General features: G+C 41.9%; 1 long non-coding RNA gene across 1 annotated transcript in view; it reads left to right on the top strand.

Moving 5' to 3' along the window:
* Positions 1 to 12,820, top strand: part of LOC138783793 (uncharacterized) — a 33,149-nt gene extending 20,329 nt beyond the window's left edge. Inside the window, exon 3 of the long non-coding RNA XR_011361753.1 lies at positions 12,689 to 12,820. This is a non-coding gene — a long non-coding RNA (uncharacterized lncRNA). The remainder of the gene's footprint in view (positions 1 to 12,688) is intronic.
* The last annotated feature ends 12,053 nt before the right edge of the window (positions 12,821 to 24,873 follow it).

Raw genomic sequence — 24,873 nt, 5'->3', positions numbered from 1 at the left:
AGATAATTCCCTCATTGAAGGTGCTAGATAACTATATAAAGCTGTACATCCATTTAAAAGTCTCAGGATGAGTAATAGTAAGAGAAGCAGTTTTTTCCCCAAATAAGGATTGATTATAGAAAATGTCCGTTCTATGATGAACAATAGTAGATCTACCCCCCCCCCATCTCTCAGCTGATTGGAACTTTCATTGAATATCTCGGCCATCCATCAGGAGAGACGTATCTTTTTATCACTTCTACTTCAAGTCTGTTCTAATTGAATGGCTTGACTTAATCATAATAATTTTCCATAGCATTTGCCTTGGCACTCTATCTGGGACCATTGATTTACAGCTATTGATCCATGCAGCTGTTTCTGACCACTAATACTTCTTTGCAAAGTGACAGTAAAGCCATTAAGCACATTATATAAGGCCATTCTGGCAATCAGATGTTGTTAGCGACCCTTCATCTGTGACGAAACGGAGAAAAGACCCGTTCTCCATTCTTCTTCTTTCAAAATCCTTTTCTTTTCTTTTTTTTTGTGCCTTTGTTTCCTTTGAAATTACACGACATTTTCTTCAGCTTTCAGCTAAACGTTTTTCCAATGTCAAAGCTGTGAATATTTGTAATAATCTATGATTTCTGACCCTCACAGACGTCTTTGGAAGAAATGACCCTATTTTATTAGATAGCCTCATTCACTCTAATTACCATGCAGAATCGCCCGCGTAGACGCATTCTATTTATTAAAGGGAAAGATTTTCATCAAGAACCATCTCGGCCGAAAGAATTGCCGGATTTAACATCACATTTACCCGTTCGCTTGATCTTATACAACATTGGCTGAAAAAATAAATGTACATTTATATGAACTGCGCCATTGAATTACTTGTTATATCTCCAGGGTTGGAGGGTATTCTTTATTATCAGGTGCATGGGTTGCCAGGGGGGCGGAGGGGATATCTACCACAGGCAAGTATTATAACTGATTGAGGGGGCATGTGTGAATAAAAAAAGGATTTTAGAGGGTGCAGTGTATGGCGATATTATATTTATGAGCATATTGAGTATTACTGTACTACATTTAGAGGGAACAGACTGTGGCAGTAACATATATATATATATATATATATATATATATACAGTGGTAACTTGGTTTAAGAGTAACTTGGTTTAAGAGCATTTTGGTTTAAGAGCTCACAGTTTTTCAAAATTGTGACTTGGTGTAAGAGCATTGCTTTGGTTTAAGAGCTCCCTGAACTGGGTCGGGCCGCTAGTGGAGGAGGGGCATGGTCTGCATAGCGGGGTCTACAGCTCTGTACTCTGACCCAGGAAGTCTCCCTCACCTTCCAAATCATAGCAGATCCACTTCAGGCTGGGGCTTACATCAGGGGACAGGACTGTGGAGGTAATCTCTCCATAGCTGTAACCCCTCTCTCCCCGGACAGAGAGCGCTGCATGTATGTGCCCACATCTGTCCTGCTCATTCCTTCATGCTCCCTGCAGTCTCTGTCAGCCCTTGTGTTTCCCATCCTCTCCATTACTGTACAGTAACTTATAATATCACATATTCTGCTGTTTCTGAATGTTTGTTTCATCTGTTTTACATGTTATTCCGAATAATAATGCTTTTTTGGTTTAAGAGTAGATTTGGTTTACAAGCGCAGTCCTGGAACGAATTTTACTCATAATCCAAGGCACCACTGTACTTACGAGCATAATTAGTTCCGGGACGGCGCTTGTAATCCAAATCACTCTTGAACCAAAGCAAGTTTTCCCATAAGAAATTATAGAAATCTAGACAATTGGTTCCAAACCCCCAAAATAATAATCTTTTATTTTGAATAACATATAGAACAGCTGAAACAAAAAGTGAACTGAATATCTGATAAAACAGCTGGATATGTGATATTATCAGTTACTGTACAGTATAGCAATTAGTATGTGGTATATAATGTATAGTATCTGCATAAACCTGAAAAACAGCAGCAGTTTGTAGATAGAGGATGGAACTACAGATCCCCTAATGCAGTAGTGTAGTACAACAGGCAAGAATAGAGAAGCAGGGCTGCTGTCAGGGGTCTGTGTGGTCACAGGACAGAAATGGGAAAGGGGTGTGTGTTCAGCATGATACAATCAGGAAGGGAGAATCAAAGAGCTGTGCAGGAGGACAGTCACAGAAACTTTATATACAGCTGTGTGTATGGTTGAGTGTAAGTGCAGGCACATTATAGCAGCAGTGTGTACAGCTCAATGTGAGTGCAGGCACATTATAGCAGCAGTGTGTATAGCTGAGTGTGAGTGCAGGCACATTATAACAGGAATGGAGAGGATGGGAAACACAAGAGCTGACAGAGACTGCAAGGAGCATGAAGGAATCAGCAGGGCAGATGAGGTCACATAAATGCAGTGCTCTCTGTCCAGAAAGAGAGGGGTTACAGCTATGAAGAGATTACCTCCACAGTCCTGTCCCCTGATGCTATCCCCAGCCTGAAGTGGATCTGCTATGATTGGGAAGTTGAGCGAGACTTCCTGGATTAGAGTACAGAACTGTAGACCCCGCTATGCAGACCTCCTGATGCTCCTTCCCCACTCAACCTCCCACCCAGTACAGGGAGCTCTTAAACCAAAGCGATACTCTTAAACTAAGTTACTAATTTGAAAAACTGTGAGCTCTTCTTGCAAAACACTCTTAATCCAAGTTACTCTTAAACCAAGGTACCACTTAGGGATGGTCCGAACCCGCCGAGGTTCGCGTTCGGCTGAACCCGAACGCTCGGCATTGGATTCCCGCTGTCTGCCCGCTCCGTGCAGCGGGCGGATACAGCGGAAGGAACGCCTGGAAAACTGGGATACAGCCTATGGCTATGGCTGTATCCCAGTTTTCCAGGCGTTCCTCTCGCTGGATCCGCCCGCTGCACGGAGCGGGCAGACAGCGGGAATCCAATGCCGAGCGTTCGGGTTCAGACAGCGGTAATCATTGCGGAGGGTTCGGGTTCATACGAACCCCGTCCGAACCAGGTTCAGACAATCCCTAGTACCACTATATATATATATATATATATATATATATATATATATATACATACATATATATATTAGCAGGTTGAATGGGTTAATCTGGCAAGGCAGGTATATTCCTCACCGGCTACTAAGAGGTTATTCTGGAGGCTGATCTCCCCACAGGTGCAGTGGGATTAAAACCCTAGCTAGTATGATGGGAGTTGGACTTGGAAGCAGCATGGTGTGGACACTGCTCTGCTACTGCTGATCCTGGAGCTGTGTTCCTAAGAGAGACTGCTGAGTTACAGATGGGTGAGAGATAACCCTCTATCTGCTGTGACTGTACTCTAGGAGACTGTACAGGACTGTATGATTTCTGTGAACTTTCATTTATGCCATTTGAAAGACTTATTTCTGCTAAAGAAAGCTGTATTTTAGAGTTTAGAGTGCATTTAGAGTGTCTCTTTACCTGAGCTAACCCCCCAAACTGCTACACTATATATATATATATATATATATATATATATATATATATATATATCTATCTATCGCAGGATTATATCGGGAGGGTACAGTGTGTGGCACCATTAAATTCAAAGGCCACTGTGTGCAGCAGTTTGGTATTTAGACAGCACAGTGTGTGGCAGTATTATCTTCAGAGAGCACAGGGTGCACTGTATGACACTAAGGAGCTTTTTCAGTTTAAGAGGATAGAGATCTGGTGAAAAAGTGAGGTGCATGACTCGAGCATGTGTGGTGTGAGCCCCCGGTGATGTTTTGTCGGAGGATTGGCCGGTCACTTGCTAGACGGTGAAGTGTGACTCCACTCTGGTGGTGGTTGGCCAAGATACAGCCGGACCTTGAGATGGTATATTGTGATGCCAGTGCCGGTTGGGCACACAGGTGTGATGGCACGCCTGCTTTTATTTTACAATGCCGGTTGTACCTTTTTCCTCTGTGGCCAGTGTCCGGCCAAGTTGCTACGGTGGTCTTTTGGGATAGTGTAATCCCGGATGGCCAGAGCGGTGTAGTGACCCTCCCGAACTATCGGATCTCCTACCCACAGAAAGGAGAAGTGTCCAAAGGTTGAGGGGTTTGCTGTGTCGGTGTGAGGCGAAGGATGACAGAGTCTTTTTCCATAAATAAGCTTGGTTTTACTTGGCAGGTACTTGGCAGGTACAAGACAAATACTTGACAATTCAGCAACCGAATCTGCGTTAGAAATGCAGTGTAGGATACAGTCGTGCTGACTGAGTAGTGTGCTGAGATATACAAAGAAGCAGAGTAGGAGAGAGGAGGATGTCGTGAGAGTCTCAACCCAAGTAGTACTGTGGTCTGCCGGGACGTTGGAGGATGACGTAGAAGAATACTTAGAAGAAGATGAAGAACACTTGTGCCCGTGTATTGACCTTTTGTTAGTCTTCACACTACCTTATGCTTACTAGATTTGGCTGAACCGTCCTAGGGTGTGACACAAGCCCCCAACATTGTTACCTAGGATGAACGGAATACTGAGGGTTCCCTGCTGACAACCATGCTGTGAGATAGAGTTCCTAGGCTTTGCGCAACTTTGCTCTATCCGGATCAGTTCCTAGCTTACTGCTATCTGTGGATACTGTCCTGTTCTGTGATACTCCTTATCCCCCCCAAATCCCCCCAAATCTGCCCTCTTCCCTATTTTTTCCCCCTCAACCCCCCACCAAGAAGTGAAGTAAACTCATTCTTACCTAATGACTGTTGACCCCAGAATTTTCTGTGGCAGCCATTTTGTGACAATGACATCATCAAGAGGGAAACTGGTCTAAGCCCTGTCAGGCCAGCCTCCCTTTGTCAGATGACATAGGTTGCTGAGCTCTGATTGGCTGAAAAAGCTGTAAGCCATCTAACAGTTCTGCAGAGTCAGTTAGACATCACAGGAGACAAAGTGCATCATGGGAAAGCCCAAACCAGGAAGTGAAGAAAAAATGAAGCCACCAACTGGAGCTTCAGTTCATTTTTTTTTAATCAGCGCTGGAGTTGCCCTTTAAGGTGAATGTGTCACCTTAATTTTTTTTTTTACCAATTAGAGTCAGATGCTAACAGTTGCTCTTTTATTCTAATCTGTTTCTATTTTCTGACTTTATTTTTTTTTATTTAACTTTTTGTACATTTTTATTGGGGCTGCCATCTTGCCTGGGCTGTTCTTAACAGTTTTTAGGGAAATGCTTTACAGCAAGACTCATGGACATAGACAACAATAGACAAGCTCTGTCCCCTTGAGATGTAATGTAAAGTACGCTCTGTGACCTTTGAAAGGTCATTCCGCAGGGAGCTTCTATTGTCTCCTCTAGCTACTGGTGTCACATGTCCCTGCAATCAGATCATTTTATAGCAGTCTCATCACTGCAGACAAAACAGGAAGTCTCAGCTTAGTTTTAGCCCCAGTGGCGAGAATAAAAACTACAAGATTTCAGTATTATTTTATAATATAGAATATAGAAAAATGAAAAATTAGAAAAAATATCACCAAAAATTCCTAAAAAATGTTTAACATAAAAACATTTTTAAACAGTAAGTCATTTTCTGAGGACATATTCCCTTTAAGACATTTTACAAAAAAATTATGTGTTCTTTAAAAATACTGAAAAAAGCCACAAAACCCATATATTGAACATATACTGTGAAATTTAAGTTCCCAGCCATAGTGCAGCAATACCATAAATGCTTTAACAATGTGTATAGTCTCATAGTATTCCAATATTAACCCGCTGCTCGGCAGGGAATTCAAGTTTACTTTGCTCTGTAGATGTATTAGCAGAATTTAATGTACAGTATACATCAAAATCGATATATAGCCCATGTCTGAACATAACTATTGCTGAAAGTTCCACACATAGGAATTGCAGACTTTTAGACATTGTCATTTCAAACATTTAAATAGACGCTGTCATTTCAACACACTTTACAAAGATCGATAGGACAGGTGAATATACAAAACTCTGTAATACATCTTATCAGACAAAATTGCTTCCTTCTCCTGTTATCAAGCATTTCTCTTCTCCCCCTATTCCTGCTAAACTGCCATTTACTCACATCATCCTGTAGCTAGCTCAGGGATCAGGTTACAACCAAGGCTCCCTTTATGGAAGGGGAGGAGGAAGATCTGAGGGGGAGAGCCTGGGTACACAGAAAGAGAGACAGTTGGGTTTTATATACACAGGTTAGGGTATGTTCACACTGAGTAAAACAGGTGGAATCCCACGGCGGAGCCCCCGCCATGGAATCCCGCCTGCCTTATTGTGTCAATGGGATGCCTTGCGCACCTCACTTTGCTAAATCGCTTCTCGGCCTTTTGGCTAAGATCAAGCGTGATGAGTAATGGGTAGAACGGTTGACTGTGCTGTCCGAGCAGCCTTCCTAGTAGACCATGACCGTCTGGATCAGGCCATGATGTTTCAAGGGGGTTGAGAGTGAAGGTGCAGAAGTGCCCTGGGAGTGGTGACCCCAGGGTGCCTGAACTCACTGGGTGTGGGACCCCAACTGAGGAATGGCACTGTGCACGAACTTCACATTCACACCCCTTTGAGCACTCACCTCTAATTTTCCGGCCTCTGTAAATATAGTATATAGGCTCTGTAAAAATTACAAGGAACTTTTATAGATACGGCCAGGCTGTTTTACATGGTGCATGTCTGACTTATTTATTCTTTTTGTCACTGTGTGTTCTTTTTTCCACTAGGATCTTTTGGGGACCCCTTGGAGGTCTAGGGGAGGCATGTGTGGCCATCTGTGCTCCTTGACTCCCTGCACCCCTGGTTCTCCTTCGGGAGTGACCACCTTTTAATTGAAATGACGAACGGTGAGGGCCTGGGTTACGCTCAGGTACGAGCTGTAGTTGTTTTACCGGTCTGCTCTTGGCCTCGTCTGAGAGCGGACATTTGTCCTGGACCTTTGCAGGTGCCTTTTGGCCCAGAAAGGAAGGGAATTAGGTGTGTTGGGGGCCCATCTCCTTTGAGAGTGGCCTTGCGATAGACGGCATCCTAGTGCACTTTTTTGTGTGGCACACTACACTTTTTTAGTAGCACTCGGGTGATGAGAGCACGTTCCTCAACTCTCAATAAAAAAAAAAATCACTTTGCTAAGGCTAAGCTGCAGTCGCATACTGCAATAAAGAATTTCTTTAGCCTCTTCATTCGCCAAGAACCCTTTAAAGGAGAAATCCATTGAAAATCTTTATTAAAGTGTTGTATTGCCCACAAAAGTTATACAAATCACCAATATACACTTATTACAGGAAATGCTTATAAAGTGCTTTTTCCCCTGCACTTACTACTGCATCAAGGCTTCACTGCCTGGATAACATGGTGATGTCACTTCCTGGATAACATGGTGATGTCACTTCCTGGATAACATGGTGATGTCCCTTCCTGGATAACATGGTGATGTCACACCCCGACTCCCACAGCTGTGCCGGCTGTGGTTGTTGGAGAGGATGATGGCAGAGGGATGCTCAGTGTCCCTCCAGTGCCCTGTGCCCCTCAGTGTCCCCCTGCCATCATCCTCTCCAGCAGCCACAGCCCGCACAGCTCTGGGACTCGGGGCGTGCCATCACTATTTTATCCAGGAAGTGATACACCATTTTATCCAGGAAGTGAAGCTTTGATGCAGTAGTAAGCGCAGGGGAAAAAGCACTTTATAAGCATTTCCCATAATAAGTGTATATTGGTGACTTGTATAACTTTTGGGGGGGGCAATACAATATTTTAATAAAAAATTTTGCCGGACTTCTCCTTCAAGGAATCTTTGTAATACATGGAATCTTTTGTTAATTATATTTTATTCTTATTTTATTCTATTTCAGTTATAGCTGTTTAAACCAATAGCAACAAGTAATGCTTTAAGCTCAAAACTTGGAAGCAAACTTTTTTGTTTCTTCCACTCTAATTACTTTTGTCTTTAGCTATTGACCAGGATTTACTTAACCATTGATTAGAGCATTTGTTATTATGTAGGGATGGTCCGAACCTGCTGAGGTTCGGGTTCATATGAACCTGGACTTTCGGCAGCAGATTCCCGCTGTCTGCCCGCTCCGTGGAGCGGGCGGATCCAGCGGGAGTAACGCCTAGAAAACTGGGATACAGCCTATGGCTATGTCTGTATCCCAGTTTTCCAGGCAGTCCTCCGAATGGATCCGCCCCCTCCACGGAGCGGGCAGACAGCGGGAATCATTACCGAGGGTTCAGGTTCGTACGACCATCCCTATTATTATGTGTAACCTTCATTATCGGATATTTCATGCTCTTCTCCTCCATTTGTAAAGTGTTCTGAGCTGGTTTATAGGCTCCACGAGTGCCACAGTTATAATATTCTGGCTTTCCCATGTAATTTCTGTTTATTTCTAGGTGTATAATTTATGCTTTATGCTGTGTTTTCCAGGTTTAGAAAATGACATGTTTAAATGTGCACTGTTTTATTTTTTTAAAAAAACCAAATTATCGGTTATTGACAGAGTGCAATTGAATACAATGGAATTTTTTATTTTATTTTTCGTTAACATCAGCCAAATTCTTATAAAAAGGCGCTATATAAATAAAGATTATTATTATAAGGCAAGCAGCATGCATCTCATTATTCCGACACTGATTGCAGGATCCCATTGACCACAAGCAGCCTGTCTGCCTGCCTTGATGCTGTGATTAGTATATAATCAATCTTTAATCCAATCAGGGAACTCACTGCCTGCCACTGATAAAGGTCTCAGCAGGGAACTGATGAGGCCATGACCTATGAGTCTCGAGGGAGCACCTACAGAGTGTAAGGTGCAGTTAGCCAAGAGACAGATACAAGGGAAAGCAATTAAGAAGGTTTGAATAGGATTCTGATAAAAAAAAACAAAAAACACAATTTTGAAGATACAAAAGTATATAAAAAAGTATGATTACAGTGGACATTTTTCCCAACTTTTTCCTAAAAAAAAAAAAAAAAAGAATAAAAAATAGAAATGAGCAAATCTCGAGCACTCTCATGTTTATCTGAACCAGAAAACTCTGCATTTGATTATCGGTGGCTAAAGTTGTTGGATGCAGGCCTAAGGCTTCTGGAAAGCATATTAAAAAATGTAATTGTCATTAGACATGAGCGAACCTCATACGATCTGGAAACTGACAGCACAAATACATACACATCTGTGCTGTCAGCTTCCATGGCTGCACAAACGATACAATGATCGATTAGCCCGTCCACTAGATTTCCCATGCTGTGTAAAGGCACTGTAAATGAGTGCCGATCTCACTGACCAGCACTCGTTCGAGACCAATCGACAAATCTTTACGCGTAGAAGGACCCTTAGGCTATGTTGACACAACATTATTTGAGGAGAAAATACAGTCATGTTTCAATAATTACGGCCGTAAATAAAGAGCATGGTCATTTTTTATGTCCATAATTGTCAAAATATGGCCATAAATGTTGTTCGAGCATACTCAAAGGCTGATTTTAACATGTGCATAATCTGTTCAGCTTACCAGAACAATGTCAGTCCAGGACCATAATACAGAAGCAAATATGCATTTAAATAATGTCTGTGTGAAAACTTGTTGTTTCCACATACTGTATTTGTTTGGAATCAAGTGGAAACCATGCCCCCATTTCTCCCCCAATAGATGTGCGATGTTGTTGATAATGTTGCGGATTGCATAATCTTACATACTCTGCATAACAAACGGCTGCGTTGGCATCACGTTCTCCGGGCCACTGCCATGCCCGCACCTCGCAGCTCGTTCCTTGTGGGCCATGTGCAGGGGCCTGGCACCGCCATCTCTTCATCCCCCCACCCCGGCACCTTATGTGTCCAAGCTCTGATCTCCTGCTCCCTCATACACACCTCCTAGGGCACTGGCTGCTCAAAATTTAAAGGGCCAGTTTACCCTTAATTGGCTGCTGCATGGAGCTAGATCCTATTTATTCCAGCATGCTCCAGGCTTCCTTGTTGGAGCCCTTGCATGCTTCCCATAGTGTGTGGTCCCAGCCTGCCCTTAATTCTGGCCCATGTTTCTTGCACCTTGTCTGCTGTTCATGGTTCCAGTCATGAGTTCTAGCCTGTCTTCCTGACTACTTGTCTCCAGCTGCACCTTGCCCGCCACTGCTAGCAAGTCATGTCAGGGGTATCGACCTGGGGGTCACCTGTCCTAGTCCTAGTCCAATTCACCTTCTGATGGGCACTGGTGAAGACCAGCAGCCCCTTAAGCCCCTGTTACACAGGGCCATGCGGAGAGCAAGCGAGTACCGACCTGTTGGTCTGCTGCTGCTGCTCCTATTACCCATTACATTACGGCAGCAGATCATTGTCAGGCTGATCATTAGCGTTTCATCCTGTTGAAAGGCAACGATCAGTCAATATCGTGCATGTTGGCTGATCGTTGTCTTCTATTGCACTGAGCGATTATCGTCCGTAGCGGCTGATATTGACCGAATAGGTCCGATAATTGCTTCATGTAATAGGCCTTTAGACTCCGCTCCCTGGTGTGGGTTTGTCATTGCTAGTGGTGGCAGAGCAAATCCATGACTCCTGTCGTTACACCCAGTGTAACTATATTACTATATTTTAGCCCCAAACTCATTTGGCACTTACTGAGACTGCTTGTCTCCAAATGTTACCACTTTATTCCCTGAATTCGCCTGAATTATATTAATTACTTTTCATTGTATTTCTTTAAAATGTGTAATTTTAAATGCATTCAGTGGAATTTCAGATATCAATTTATCTACAGGCAGACACATAAAGATAGTTTTAGATGCAATCATATACAAGTGGCTGAGAGGAGCAGAACGAGTGAGTAATAGGACTCGCTTCAAAATATGTCTGTCTACCCCATCCTTGGCTCTCGTAATTTGAAACTAGTTGACTTTCTGCTGCTGATACGTTACAATAAGACAAGATTTCAAGAACGGGATCAATGGTTGCTGGTGAGCGACCAGGGCATGTTAGCTAGCTATTAGGATGGATAAACAGAGGTTAAATATGTAAATATGAGAAGTCACATACAGTAGACTATCCCTCTCAGGAAAGAGAACATACAGTGCATACATAAATACATATATACATACAAATGACATTCATCATTCTTAGGCTATGTTCCTATAATATTTCTGCCATAGAGTTGCAGTTTACATTGGCAACCTGTCATAAAAATTACTGAATTACCATCATGAACTCTCAACGGAGTCAACTAGTCAATTTCCAAAATGTATACGTTAATTTGAGTCTTAAATAATTAATTTGTTAGAAAAATGGACCAAAGGTAGTTACTAGCTGACTATGTTGGGCCATAAACATCTATAGGTCTGTTGGGTATACACTTCTCTAGACACTGGTAACTTTTTTTGGCAGATGTAGGGCAAAAATATGACCGGAGCCTTAGAATTGTGCTTTAGAATTGAGATGATCTAACATCAAGAAATGTTAGGTTCGATCGAACTCGAACCTTCAGCATTTGATTCCCAATGCCTTCCTGTTCCGTGGGGAAAGTGGAGACTGCCCGAGTACTGCCTGGAAAACAGGGTTAAAGCCTAGGTAATAGGCTGTATCCCTGTTTTTCAGGTGGTACTCGGGCAGTCTCCACCTTCCCCACGGAACGGGAAGGCATCAGAAATCAAATGCTAAAGGTTTGAGAAGGTTCAAGTTCGATCGAACCTAACATTTCCTTATGCTCGATCATCTCTACTTTAGAATAAAGAATTTTATACATAGGAGACTAGATCCACATAGCAAAAATTTTAATGGGTCCTGTGTTATTTTTAGGTTTTGCCATCACACTATCCCACTACCCACCCAGCTTAATATGTGTATTTTGTAAATGTGCTAAATGTGTTTTTTTCCTGCATGCTGTATGAGTGCTCTGCATACAATCTTTATGGGTTCCATATGTGTTCCACAGGATTTGTTAAGCGTAAGTATTCTTTACGGTGGCTGTACAGTATGTGTACTCAATAGATGATGTTTGTCTGCTTGGGTTTTGTGCTAGCGCTATAGAAGTACTGAATGCATTTTGGTGCTAATTCTGTGCTATACCGCTGCTGTCCCATTATTATGAAGAGTACAAGGCTTAATTCCTGACAAAACTGTAACCGTCTATTATAGAAGGTGCCTCTGGAGGGGTAATCCAGGCTATAGAAGCTTGGGGAAAGGCTTCTCATCAGTTGACAGGGTAGGCGTCATAGATAAACCTACTCACCCACCTGCCTGAGCTCCTGCCCTATTTACAGGCAACATTTTGCTCCTACACCAGATTGTTCTCTTAGTGTGAGGTAGAAACAATTGTCAGCTCGCTCAGCTTCTCCTAATGTAGTCCTTCCAAGTCATTGGCCTCTTGCCTCATAGTGGTTAGTCCCATGTCGGTACACCAATCTCCCTGGCACAGAGTTCAGTAGGGGCAAATCCACTGCACTAGGTTATTTTATTTGTTCAATAGTGTATACTAATCAAAATCCGGTTATCACCAAACTTCTAGAACAACAGGAATATTTTCACTGTGGTGCACAAAGAAATCACCAGGCCAATAGACCAAGGGAGGCACATCAACTACTGTGGTCAGTGGGTGCTGTAGCCAATGATGTTGTAGCTTCTGTTCCTTCTCTTATTTAAGTGAAAAAAAAAGGGTTTACATGGTTCCTTAATGATTGAGTCTAACAAATGTAACCTTTAGGGTTTTCTTATTTTGTAGGTTAACCACATTGGGCACTCATTTAATCAGATTAGGAAGAAAACTTGAAGACAGACCGTGGTGTTCAGTACGAGGTTGAAGGTGGTACGGTCCTGCTATAAAGAGGTGGTTGGAGAGCAAAGGAGGTCTCGGTCTTTCCTTGTGGCAGAAGGCAAGCTTCAAAGAGCGTGTAAACATGTCAGAATTCTCGCAGGTTGATCTTTTGTCCTTTAAATGACCTAAGGGTCCTATTACAAAAAACTTGTGTCAAACAAATAATAGCAGAAAAGGGCTGCTCAAATGATCCAGCAATCAATTATGCAGCCCTCCCGAGATACGAGAATGTCACTTGTTTTTAACAAGCATTGGACAATCTAGTAGGGCCCTGCCATTCTCCATAACAGTGGTGGACATAGTCTTGGATTCCTAGGCAGGCGTAACTCTTATCTTTTTGTGCGCCATTAAGACACACACAACGTTGAAAAAATAGAGGCTGCCGGTGACTTTTGTCATTAGGCATGTCAAAATTATTGATCACCGTGAATGTCACTGCTAAGATCAAGAGCTATAGCTGGGTAGAGAGTACAGCGGCGGCAGCACGTTCTACTCCCCTGATGCTCTCTAATTCCAGCAATGTAATTAGCATTGGAATTAGCGTTACTGAGATACGGTAGGAAACTGGATCACGCTCCTGCTGAGCTCTCTCCCCGGCTCATAGTTGGTCTCAGCAGTGAGACCTTCTGCGATCAATAACTTTTGATAAGACTGGTGACCTGTCAAAAGTTATTTTTAATGACAATAATAATAATAATAATAATAATAATAATATAACTAATATAATAATAATAACTTTCTTTACAATAAAAAGATCAAGGACGGCATGTGTATATATTTAAATGTAAAAATGTATAAAACATTGAATAATATAGCTATTCAAATGAAGTAATGCCGTACATATATGCTATATAGAGTATGCTAAGCATGAATTAAAAGCATCATTAATAGAGATGAGCGCATGCTCGAGCCCGATCATTGAGCATTTGGTTACCGGTGGCTGAAGGTGTTGGAGGCAGCCCTAAGTAGTCTGGGAAGAATGGATACAACCATAGGCCTTGGGGTGTATCCATGTTTTCCTGGACTCGCTAGGGCTTCAACCACCGGTATTCAAATGCCGAATGACCGGACTCGCATGCGCGAGTGATTAACGTAAAATCCTCAGTCCTCTATACCAACTGCAATATAAGGCATATGAGGTGGGTGCTTCATAAAACTGTTGTTTATGGTTGGGTAGTTCAACATGATCCCCCTTTTTTTATTTCCGTGAAAGATACCAAAAGGCAGAGCTAGTGAAAAAAAAAAAAAGATGAATCAGGCCTCACTGTAACATACAAATTGTTGGCCCTAATGAAACTGGCATGTCTTATCGGATACGGCCTGCGTGCTTCTGACAAAGCCATTCCCGACATTAGCGAAGATTTCATTGGTCATTTTGCAGCAGATTACAGTTCCTCTAACCTCTCCCGACAGCCTAGACTTCATTTTATACAAAATCAATGAGATCTGTAAATGTGCATTGTTTTCCCTGAGGAGGCTTCCTACTGGAAACAAGCCAGTAAATAGGTTTCATTATACACAGCAGAGCAGGGCAATCATTATTTGATTTTCTGCAAATTGTGTCTGTGGATTTCCTGTTTTTGTCCAGACACCAGTAGATGTATTTTACACCCGTGTCACTGCTTAAACTCCAGAAAGTAAATCATGTCGCCTGCTTTTTTTTTTTTTTTAATATCACTTTGTGCTAGACACCTAATCTTCGTGTATTGCAGTTTAACTAAGACAAGACAGCTAAATTTATTAATCTGGCTAATTCTATTCTCAGCGTGGCTCTAATTTTCTATCTTATTAGCTATTTAATTTCCATTATTCATGTACAAATCAATGGGTCATTGACAAACTCAGCCAGGCCTGTTAAAGGGCACCTGTTAATAGATTCATGCAGCCCGAATCATGGGCAGCATGAAACACTGACAGGTTCCCTTATGACAATGATCTATGATTCACTCTGGACAGGCGTGCACACAACACTGACAACACTTATTGCAATCACATATGTCTTAACATTGATAACCGCTTTGTGTAATAAAAGGCAACGATCATTGTGAATGTCGGCTGATCGTTGTCTTTTAATGTCTTTCAACATTTTGAAAGACCAATGATCTGTGCTGCCATCGACCCGTGTAACAGGAGCAGCGGCAGCAGACCACGGCTATCTTCTATTGTCCAGACAATTTAACGATCGCCAGGGTAGCCCACCTGCACGCCTACGTGACCCCCCCCCCCCACACACACACACACTCTTACTTGTATAATAGTGTGTAATAGTGCCAGCAGTGAGCGGGGAACGAGGAGCAAGCTGACCTGACAAGTCAGGGCTCGCTTGTTCCTGCTTATCGCCCCATGAAATAGGGGCTTTACTCTGAATTAGTAGTTATAACTTTTCTTGGAAAGTCATCTTGGAGCAGTCTCCGACCCAGATTCTGGTTGTGATCTTGTACAGTGAAACCTCTTCCGCTGACTCCCAGCCCAGCTTCTCGTATTGTATTGATTACGAATCTGTCCTTGGCGTGTCCCTGACTATTCTTGGCTTTCCAATTCTTGTCGTGTCTGACAGGTTTTTGATGTGCACTGGTGGCCTTGACTGGCCCCACATCAAGGGAGATTAGAGAACATCGTCCAGTTGGCGGTAGGCATTTATGGAAGATCGTCCAAGTAGGCAGGGACAGTTAAAGACTCACTGTTCACCTATGGCTGTGATAGACCCATCATTGTGTTAAGGAAACTCATCAGTGTTTTATGCTGCCTTTGGGTTGGGCAGTATAAAGCTAGTAATTACTTGGTGCCGCCGTGGTCTATCTTTGGATTTACTTCTGACCAAGTAGCATCACAGGTTCTTTTCCTGACTGCACTGCACAGACTTCTCTCCTGAGAATACAGTCAAGGCCCTATAACAAGGATCGATTATCGGACATATTGGTGTGTAATAAAAGCCAACGATCAGCCGATATGAACAGTGTCAGCTGATTGTTGCTGTTGTTTGGACGCAAAATAATGATCATGTCAATTATTTTTGGACGTCTTTTGCAAACAGCAGACGTTATTGTTTAGTTGTTCACAGTTTTTTTTTATCTTTCTTTCTCCATTTGTCTATTAAATTAAATGGACTTTTCAATTAAAGAGACACCCAAAGGCCAATTAGTCCACCTAAACTAGAATAATGTACCAGCAGCTGTCATTGCACTGACGGGCGACCAATTCTCAAAATAACAGAAGTCATTTTAAAAATTATAAACGGACAAGAAAAAATGTTGTGGGAACATAGCCTAAGGCCTATGAAATATTTTCTTTGTTTTATTTTTCTTTTAAATGACATCCGCCATTTCACGTTTTGGGCGCCCGTCATTACCATGACAGCTGTTAGTACATTGTTGTATTTCAGGCCTTTTTGGTTGTGGCTCTTTTTTGAAGATCCACTGAATTCAGTAGTAAAGATGGTGAAGGGGCAGTGAAAAAAAGTGTGTAAACAACTAAAAATAATGTCCGTTGGTTTACAAAAAAAATTCAGTGAATGGCTATGTTCACAGGTCGTCATATTTCAGTAAAATCAATTGTAAAAAAAGAAATTTCCTGCAGCCGATACAGAGGTATTGGCTGCAAGAACCCGCTAAATACAGTCGGGCGGCTGGCAGTGTAATAGCAATGGACGGTATTGTGCACATACCCAGTAATTGCCATGATCATTATTTTTTAACTTCCATGCAAACAACACTCGTTAATACACTGTGTGCATAGGGCAGCCGTCATTCCATTGACTTCAGTGCATTCCATTGACGTCAATTAAAATGCGGACACCTTTTCTCTTTTTTTTTTTTTTTACTCAGTGTGAACATAGGCCAAAAGTGGCACAATTCAGTGTGCACCACTTTAAAAAAAAAATCAAGCTGCTGGGAGCTGCGTAAACCACAACCAGACTTTTTTTTTTCCTACCCCTATATTAGGCTATGTTCACACTACGTAAGTTACATAATAATCACGGCCGTTGTTGCCAATTTGCAACAACGGCTTTGATTACTACGTAGCTTATGTAGTGCTGGCTTTGATGGAATCCTAGATGGAGTGTATACACATAGGGGGACATTTATTTATTAATGCCGGACTTAAAAATGTCCCCGCATCTCCGCCGCTACGGAGATTTATGTAGAGGCGTGCTGCCTCTACATAAATCCCGTGCGCACAGCAGAAAACCTACGCCACCTGAAAGATGGAGTAGGTTTTCGGCGTATTTTTTGCCGGAGCAAAAGATAAATCGCGCCCCCCCCCCGTCCCGCCCCCTCCACACTTCCACCCAACCATAATAAAATAATACGCAAATCGGCACTTTCCGCCAATACGCACCTTAATACATGTCCCCCATAGTATATATTCCAGCCAGGATCCCTAGAGGCGCCGCAAAGACCTGACATGTCAGATCTCTGCGGCCGCTATTCATTGAATAGCGGCCGCAGAAAACCTGTCAGTTCACACAATGGAGCGTGCGGCTCTGGATGCACGCTCCATTGTGAGCAGTGGGAAATTGGGATGCGGGTGCACACTGATGCACCGCATCCAAATTCAGCGGCAGCGAAGATCTGCAGTAGCGGCTGGGATGATGTTCTCTGACACCGGCCATTCCGTGACCCGGCTGGTTCACGGAGCGGCCGGTGTCTCACGCCATGTGAACATTGCCTTTTAGGGGAAAAATAGGACATACAATTCTCACATATTATCTTTTATACCTATATACTTTTATTAATTCTTTACTTATTTAACTCTTAGTTTCTTTAAGAGTCCACAGAGTCGGGAAAAAATGCCATGATGATAATTCTAATAACAATAAAAAGCCGGAACACTTGAAAATACAAACCTTCCAATTTTCGTGTGTGACAGAGCTGACGTTTCCATAGTGTCCGCCATTTATCAAGGAAACGGGTTAACGCTACTCAATAAGTATCACTGAAAGTTATAGCAGGATTCACTTAATTTCTATAAAGTTTTAGAAACTCTGAAATATATTTGTGCACTTTTTTTTTTTTCTCCAGGATTTCAAAAGTAATTGTACACCCCATCATATTATCTTTGTTTTATTACTTCAATTTCTTTTTACAAAAGAAGACGTGAATTTCTCTCTCCCTGAATTTCTCAGATAAGGGAATATATGAAAATGACTACAATGAGCCCATTGTTGCAAATTACTGCGCCGATAATGTTGTATGACATTAAGTTCAATGGTGTTATTTCCAAGAGAGAAGTTAGTTAAATTTAAATAAAAGATTGTTCATATAAGAGAGACCTTAAGTTACGGCAGAATGAGGAAGGTTGAATTTATAAATATGTTAATAGAGCCTTCTTTCATAATAAATTAGTTTGTCGTGGCTTGGAATAAGAAGAAAATAGGCACTAGTAATTATACTCCCGGTTACTCTATTAATAAAGCAGAAATTTTATACTGTCGTCAATTATTGCGTTATGACAATATGAAACAATTTGTAGCCTTGTATATATTAAAACATCAAAGTCCGTATCCTTAGGTTTCTAATTGGCCGCTAAAAAAAAAACATTGTATGAAAATCAATTAGTAGCCGCACATATAGATTACATCCTGTATTGTAATGTGCAAATCTTTCCCTTTTTTTTTTTTGTTGCTGTTTTCAATGAGTTTTGTTGAAAAAAAAAAAAACTATTAATAGAGGTCATGCAGTGTATTTGACACTGCATCATCACAATTAACATAGACAACTATTAAAGGGGTAGTTCACAAAATAAAAATTCTTTCAAATCAACTAGTAATAGAAAGTGCCAGAGACTTAAAATTTTGTTCTATGAAAAAAAAATTGTCTTCCAGTATTTATCAGCTGTTGTATGTCCTGCAGAAAATGGTGTATTCTTTCCAGTCTGACACAGTGCTCTTTGCTGCCACCTCTGTACTTGACAAGAACTGTCCAGAGCAGTAGCAAATCCCCATAGAAAACTTCACCTGCTCTCTCTGTGTACCTCAGTGTCCCCCCCTCAATTTTCCACCTCACCTATTGATTGGCTAAGTGGGCAGTGCAACTGTCGACCCCAGCCAAAACAAGCGGTATGTACAGGACCTGCTGAGCAGGGGAGAGATGGTGGCAACGGCAGGAGCAAGGAAGGTGAGTATCTGTTTTTTTACATTCTCCTTCACCAGGCAGGCTATGAAAGAAATATATATAAATCAGAATACCCCTTGAGGCTATGTTCACACTACGTAAATCTACGGCCGTAGTTCTCGACGCAGAATTACAGCCGTAGATTTGCGGGGTGGAACATAGCATTATTTGCTATGGGATCCTGGCCGGAGCGTACACACATAGTATACTCTCTGGCTGGTTCCCATACGGCGCCACAAACAACTGACAGGTCCATTATTTGTGGACGGAATTCAATGAATTCACTCTGTGCTATGGGAAGCTCTGATGCGGGTGCGCGCTGATGCGCCCGCATCAGAGCTCCACGGAGGAAAGATCATCGTGATGATCCGGGCTGAGACCAGGGCTGGAGTCACGGAACGGCCGGTCTCATACGTAGTGTGAACATAGCCCTAAAATGCATTTGCTATCTGGTAAAGAGTAATGAAAAATTCTTGCCCTATTTGTTACATACAAACACTTTAATAACCTACAATTTTAACATGCTATAGCTTTTTAACGGGAATATGAACAACAATCAAAAATTCTGGGGACATCGCATCAATGTGCACACGTATTAGGATGTAGACTGTGATGTGGACCATGAACACAGAACAGGAAGTGTTACTATAAAAACAAAAATTTCAGCAAATTCAAGCAAAGATAACAAAACACGGGAATAGCCAGATATCCCTCTCTCCAGAGAAGGAAGCCCATTGCCAAGGGGTGCCTCCTAGTGGGGAGAGCACCAAACCACCCTGATACGTAGTCCCCCAGGCCCTTACTCAGGAAGTGTTACTATAAAAACAAAAATTTCAGCAAATTCAAGCAATTTATATATATAGTGGACAGTGTGTGTAATAGGGTTATGAAGGGGGAGATTTATCAAACATGGTGTAAAGTGAAACTGGCTCAGTTGCTCCTAGCAACCAATCAGATTCTTCTTTTCATTCCTCACAGACTCTTTGGAAAATTAAAGGTGCAATCTGAGCCAGTTTCACTTTACACCATGTTTGATAAATCTCCCCCGAAGTTCATAACCCTACTACACACACACACCCTATAACCCTATGTATAGCTTCTCCACAATGCACAGGTAGACCTACAGCTTAGTCATCTATCCATAAATATGGGGTGAGGCAAGGAAGATTTACCTGTCTGGTGTCTCCTATTCTCCCAAGGGTCAGGGCAGTAGATGAACCACAACAACGTCTTCTCCATTCATGATTTCCCCCTCCTCCAGATATGCTTGTTTTGTTGAAAAAATAACTTCTCTTTTAACCTGCCAAATTTAGTTGAACTGAGAGGGATAGCCGAATGTGATTTATAGCTGGAGTAATATAATAACAGACAAAAACATTTTAATTTATTAATGAAGTCTACTCTTCTCGAAAAAGATTGAATAGTCAATTGAACAACAGTTCACTAAAATACATTAACACCGGGTCAACTGTTTTGCATTTCAAACAATATGTGCACATTTCCATGGAGGGTAATCTAAAACGGCATTTTTTACGAGCAGCCACTGCATCTTTATCTTAAAATTCCAAATGTTTCAACAATGGAAAATTGTTAAGAACTAGACAATTATTTTTCGGCATCAATTGATTAATGACTTAGTCTTGACACAGAGAAAGTATGGAACAAAGAAATCCATTATAATAATGCATAGGCATAAACCATCTTCATTAATTGGGTCTTTTAGCATTAGCTTCCCATAAAAGAGAATATGCTATGAGGAAGACGGACAGATATTAACTTTAACTGCACCCTAAGATGCCGATGATGAAAGTGAAGGAAAAATAAAGCGTCTGCACTCAATTAAAAACATTTTCCATGCATGGTTTGCACCGCCGGTTCGAGGGGACACTGACAAATATAGTGTCAATTACACTGGAAAATTTTTTGCATATTTTATGTAACAATTAACAGATGGAGATGATTCGGCTACGACCCCAAAGCGTGGGCATTTATTATACCGCACCGTGGATCTTCGTACACAATGGCAACCTTAAATCAGTAGTCTAAGTGGCATGCGTGTGAATAATTTCTTGTAAATTGCTAATAAATTAACTTATTTGATGTACTCTCTCAATCCATGAAAGGGATTGCCTCGCTAGGACAAAATAAATCCTGATCACCGTCCACTTTGCTGGAGGAATGTAGTATTAGGCTATGTTCACACAACATATTTTCGGAATTAATCACGGCCGTTGTTGCAATTTGGAACAATGGCCATAATTAATTCAAAAAATACTTTCAATTGAAAATGAATACACATACTATATGCTCCGGCCACATCCCTAGCAGCCGCAGTGAAAACTGGCATGTCAGTTTAGTGCGGCCTCTATTCATTGAACTGACAGTTCACACAATAGAGAGTGTAGCTCCGGTTGCACTTTCCATTGTGTGCAATGGTGAATTTGAATTGGTATGAGTAGGCACAGGGATGCGCCAGCATCCCAATTTACCAGAAAAGAAGTGTATTAGTACTGCAGTACCGGCCGGGATAAACTTTACTGACACCGGCGGTTCTGTGACACGAATCACAGAATGACCGGTGTCTTAATATGTGTGAACCCAGCCTTACACCCTATCTGATCAAATGAATGGTAATTTGCGTAAGAAATGGCTGGGTCCTCCAGACCAGGCGCCACCGATACTTAGTGGGTATGCACTATGGCTCACAGAGGGGGACTGGTGAAGAATGGTGCCTGGACCATAAAGTGTGCTACACAGACATTAAAGGGAATGTGTCATCAGAATAGGATCTATTAATTAAATTTTATGTAAAACATATCCCCCCTCCCTTTGCAGGCATAAGTACACCAGTCTTGATAAATGTCCTCCTATCTCTCTAAATTTCTAAATTGTTACAGAATATTCTGCCACTATTTTAAAGGGGAACTATCAGCAGGTTAGACAAATCTAACCTGCTGACAGCCCCCTATTGTGCATGGGCGCCGAGCAGGAAGGTATGTCTCTTACCTTCCTCCTCTACGCCATTCCCATGCTGTTAGTTTTGTAATGCTTGTTCCAGAGCAATGTTAGGAGCACTGCCCCGCCCCCAGAGTGCTCATGCTTTAGGGGCGGGGCAGTTCTCCTAACGTTGCTTCAGACGGAGGAGTAAACTGCTAACAGCATGGGAAGGCGCAGAGGGGGAAGGTAAGATACATACCTTCCTCCTCAGCGCCCCATGCCCAACAGAGGGCTATCAGCAGGTTAGATCTGTCTAACCTGCTGATATTTCCCCTTGAATTAAAGTTTAGTATTATTATAGGGACAATTGAATTTGGGCATTAGCTAATCGATAAGTTTCCTCTGCTAGGATCCCTAGCGGTCATTGTAATCTATGGTGAAATCTGTTAGGAAGTATTTTATTTCTCTGTAGTGCCACCACAAGAATAATTTAGCATTACGCAATATAAAGATTGTCTATGTAATGCAGGACAGGAAGTCCTCCAGAGGATTAGATTCTCTCCACTTTGGCCAAGTGATGAGGCATATGGAACGTTGATTTCTTAGTGAGACAACCCCTTTAATAAAATGAAACATTGGTGCCAGGGTTTGCCAACTATCTATAAATTCCTGGACAGTTCTCAGTTTTGGTGTCCAAAAAAATAAAATTGCCGCGTTGATAATTATTTGGAAGCTGCAGGAGCTTAAACAGATTAGAATGATTGTAATTACCATCATTTTACAGTTCACAGTAATTGCTGTTAATGTGCTCATATTAGAATCGGAGCTATAGATATATATTACTTATGATCTTAGCCATTCATCATGGTTATCCAGTTTGAAGGTAAAAAATGCTTTGGGGGATTTTTTATAAGTTGTCCAGGAAAAAAAAATCGGATTCCATATGTCACAGAAACACTAGTGCACTAAAATGCTTGAGTGCTCAACTTAATGAGTAATGAACCTGTCTTAAGCCAGGCTGTGCCTGGTTACCGTTATGCTGACTGGCAGGTGCAGCTGCCAGTCGCCTTTGGTTCTTGTCAGGAGGTTAGAGTCCTAGGACCCAATCAGTTCGGGGTCTGGGACTTCACCTCCCATAAAAGCCTGTCTTTTCCCCTCCCTCCTTGCCTGCGATAGAGCCTCAGTACCTGAGTGGCCCTTGACCTAGAATCTATCCTGATTGTTGTTCCTGTATCCTTGATTTTGGCTTTGGCTTTCTGAATTTACTTTTGTATTAAGATTTTGTACTTCACTGACCATGTGTTACCGACTTGGCTTTCTGACTCTGAATTATTGTGTTTGTCCTTCTTGTCCGCGATTTGTGTAACACATGTGCAGGCCAGGGACTGTGGCCCAATTATCCACTGCCACTTAGGGCAGTTGCGGTAAGCAGGCAGGGTCAGCGGGGTGGGTGTCAGTGTTAGGGCATCACATGTCTCGTGTCCTCCAGTCCAATACCTGACAGAACCCTATTGAAATCAATTGGAGACTCGTGCTGCGAGTCTCAAAAGACGGGAATTCACACGTTTAGAGACTGGCAACTGAGGCTCCACTGACCCCTTTTTTTTTTTTGCAAATTTATAGGGGGAATGTATCAATGGAGACCCTTGAGAGAGTACTTTATTGGATTTTTTTCACTGATCTCCCTGAGCTCAGTGATTGCTGTGTCTTGTATGGCCATCTTTACCCGAACAACAAGAGGTGACCGGATGAGCACTATGCTCAACTGAGCATGCTCGCTCAACACTAAAGAACACGTTTGAGGTTTAAGTAGTCTGTGATCCTGGATCACTACTGTGATGTCCTCTGCGGGGGCTGCTTTTTACTCTTGAGCAATCATATAACCAAAAATGATTATATTAGAGTTTTTTTTTTCTTCATTAAAAATTATAATTTTCCAACATTTTACTTGCTACAAAATCTGCAATGACGGTAGTAGATTCTCTGTATTTAAAGAAACTGGAGTAAGCATTACAGCAGCATTTATTAGAGGCGCTCAGTTTACATAAGTCTTAAGCAATGTCATGAGTGTCACCTCGAAACAAGGAGCATAGGCTAATAAGATCCGAGTAATTAATAACAGTCAGCCAGGAAAGTCAATGTATATTATGTCTCAATGACAAAAGAATACATTAGATTGGTCAGCAGCACATAACAGCATGAATGTCCCAATACAGCTACAACAAATAACATGGAAGCTTGAATTAAACCAAGCAACTTTTTCTTAAAGGCACAGTAATATCCCCTTCCCAAACATACCTGGGCACCGAGGGCAGAGAGCAAAGAGATCACCTTGTGAGAGGCAAGGAGTAGTCCAAGACTTTGTGTTGTACACCTCGGCACTGGTTTGCCCTTCTATTTACTGGAGATTTAGGGGAGCAGGGAACTGACAAGGATCTGATGTGCTTCAGGCTTGATGGTGCAGACCCATATGGAGCTCATGAGGAGGGCCACCTGCTTAGTGAGGTTGTTTTTTTTTTTTGTAAGAGGAGCAGAAGGGCAGCTTAAAAAAAAAAAGGGTCTAGCCATTGCAGTGTGGGTGTCGGTTGTCCTGCAGGCCTCTAACGTGGACTAGTAAGTTATGCCACTAAGTGTGGAACCTTGATAGTAGGCCTGATAGGAGAGTGGGATTGATCTGGTAGATAATAATAGAAGTAGTGTAATGCGGTCTTTTTGGACCTAACATGGAAAGACTACCCCCTAGCTGTAGTGGGAGGAGAATTAGAGGTAGAGTGTGAGGGCCTTATTACACAGGACGATTATCGTGGGGAATATCGTCATATCGTTCGAATTTAAACAATAATTGCCCTGTGTAATTGCAGGCAACATTTAGAAAATCATTCATGTGTTGATCGTTGATTTTGGTCTGACCCTAAAATCATCGTTAATCTCCACTAATCGTTCGCTGTAATTCTGCATTTGTTTACTAATCGTTCAGTGTAATTCCATATCATTCCTTCTTTTGCCGGGATTGTAACTAACGACTATTGTTCTATGTAATAT

Source organism: Dendropsophus ebraccatus, chromosome 2 (genome assembly GCF_027789765.1).
Source record: "Dendropsophus ebraccatus isolate aDenEbr1 chromosome 2, aDenEbr1.pat, whole genome shotgun sequence".
Lineage (NCBI taxonomy): Eukaryota > Metazoa > Chordata > Amphibia > Anura > Hylidae > Dendropsophus > Dendropsophus ebraccatus.
This window is presented reverse-complemented; position numbering and strand designations above follow the sequence as displayed.